Here is a 2,574-nt window from a genome sequence, read left to right as displayed (position 1 = left end):
CGATAACAATCGATAAATGAATTAAACCGGACTTGTCAGGTACGCCCCCCTGTTCCGCCGGAACGTGGACTTGGCCAGCCGCCTCACGGCTGGAATCCGCCAGGTTTTTGGAATAGGTTGGGGGGTAGTACATCACCACGGACTTGACACGCACCGACTATGACACTAGATATAAGATTAGTTATAAGATCAATCTAGGATATTAGAAATAGTATAGAACTGCAGCGAAAGCATCAATGGCCCGCCCAGTGCCAGGGGCACTCCCACTGGGATTAGCTCAGTGGGAATGGCCAAACAAGTAGGTTTGTATCTATTCTGGCACGCATGTAACGCTGCAGGTAGTGTGGTCATAACAACAACAACTAACATAAAGTATGATAGATTAACCCCCATAGTGGTGATGGAATGTAGGAAGAAAAACCTGTAGTGTTAATATATTAAGTAGCTGCAGATACAAATTAGTAATAACTTAGGACCTACTAATGTATTTAGATAGTAGGTTATATTGTAACATGATATTGATGAAATAAAGAATTTTTTTTTTTTTAAAAAAAAAAAAAATAAAGGGCCAGGTTGGCTACACCCGAGTGTGACTGTGGAGTTTCGGAGGGCACTCCCGACCATGTGGTTTACGAGTGCCCCCTTTTCGATGATGTAGCAATGACACTAAGACAACAACTTCCACACAATAACACATACGATCTATTACGACACGAAGAAACTTTCGACACTTTAAACAAATTGGCAGACGAGGTGTCACGAAAGGTATTGACGGCATACCTTGCTGACATTCATGATTAAGGCATACACCAAATGTGTCCCATTACGAGATACATAAGGATCGTTTACGATTAGAGACACTCACCGAATGTGACCAATTACCCTCATCCTATACCGCCTGTGCGTGGACTGGTCGACTTCTTAGTTGCAATCCGCCACGTGCAGGACTAGGGGGGTCAGGGTACACCAATAAAGACCAAGCACCGGAATTGACGTAGGTTTAGTAGTAGTTGTAGCTCTAGATATAGATATTAAGCTAGGAACCTGCAGCGACAAACGGTTTTGGCCAGCCCAGTGTCAGGGGCACGCTCATCGGGATTAGCTCGATGAGCAGGGCCTAAGCAGTAGGTTTATATCTATGCTGACACACCTGGAACGCTGCAGGCAGTTAGGAATTAACTGGTAGGAAGATATTAATAATTAGTATGTAGAACTTAGTTGTAGTCTGCTCATTATCCTCTAGTATTCTGTCTGTCTGTAGCATAATATAATAATAAGAATAAATAGCTGCTGAAACACCTAATACATGTAGATTAGATATGACCCACTAATCACTAAGGTAGTGGGTTCCTTTGTATAAATATTATTAATGTTGAATAAAGAATTAAAAAAAAAAAAAAAAAAAAAAAAGGGCCAGGTTACTTTCTGCAAGCTCAACCAAAGATACCTCAGTACTACGGAGATGGATTGTGGGGAAACACACGTTTAATCTCTGTACATGGATACAGTAGCGTAATTCGTGGACAGCTGTGGTGTGTTGCTAACATGTTGCCCACTTGCAAAGTACCAGGTGATCTAAAAGTCTGTACAAATTTGAAAACTTAATAAACCACGGAATAATGCAGATAAAAGAGCACTCCGTCTTCAGGCCACAAGTGGCCCATCGATACCATCCGACCGCCGTGTCATCCTCAGTTGAGGATGCGGGTAGGAGGGGCGTGTGGTCAGCACACCGCTCTCCCGGTCGTTTTGATGGTTTTCTTTGACCGGAGATGCTACTATTCGGTCGAGTAGCTCCTCAATTGGCATCACGAGGCTGAGTGCACCCCGAAAAATGGCAACAACGCTTGGCGGTCCACATGGTGACCCATCCAAGTGCCGGCCACGCCCGACAGCGCTTAACTTCGGTGATCTCACGGGAACCGGTGTATCCACTGCGGCAAGGCCGTTGCCAATAATGTAGATAGAGAAGTAAGAATTGACACACATGCTTGGAATGACATGGGGTTTTATTAAAACCACCCCATGTTTCTAGACGCGTGAAAGATCTCTTGCACGCGTCGTTGGTGATGATCGTGTGCTCAGCCGCCACTTTCGTCATGCTTGGCCTCCCAGGTCCCCAGACCTCAGTCTGTGCAATTATTGCCTTTGGGATTACCTGAAGTCGCAAGTGTATCACATTCGACCGACATCTCTAGGGATGCTGAAAGACAACATCCGACGCCATAGCCTCACCATAGCTCCGGACACGCTTTACAGTGCTGTTCGCTACATTATTCCTCGACTACAGCTATTGTTGAGAATGATGGTGGATGTATTGAGCATTTCCTGTAAAGAACATCATCTTTGCTTTCTTCTTTTTTATGCTAATTATTGCTATTCTGATCATATGAAGCGCCATCTGTCGTACATTTTTGAACTTTTGTATTTTTTGGTTCTAATAAAACCCCATGTCATTCTAAGGATGTGTGTCAATTAGTACCTCTCTATCTACATTATTCCGTGATTTATTCAGTTTTCAAATTTATACTGACGTTTTGATCACCTGGTACACAGTAAGTAATCTGATGTACA

The 2,574-nt window shown here is 43.5% G+C and overlaps 1 pseudogene; it reads right to left on the bottom strand.

The window, feature by feature from the left end:
• Positions 1-1,835: 1,835 nt before the first annotated feature.
• LOC124799341 lies at positions 1,836-1,953 on the bottom strand (annotated as a pseudogene).
• Positions 1,954-2,574: the final 621 nt, after the last annotated feature.

Source organism: Schistocerca piceifrons, chromosome 5 (assembly GCF_021461385.2).
Source record: "Schistocerca piceifrons isolate TAMUIC-IGC-003096 chromosome 5, iqSchPice1.1, whole genome shotgun sequence".
NCBI lineage: Eukaryota > Metazoa > Arthropoda > Insecta > Orthoptera > Acrididae > Schistocerca > Schistocerca piceifrons.
This window is presented reverse-complemented; position numbering and strand designations above follow the sequence as displayed.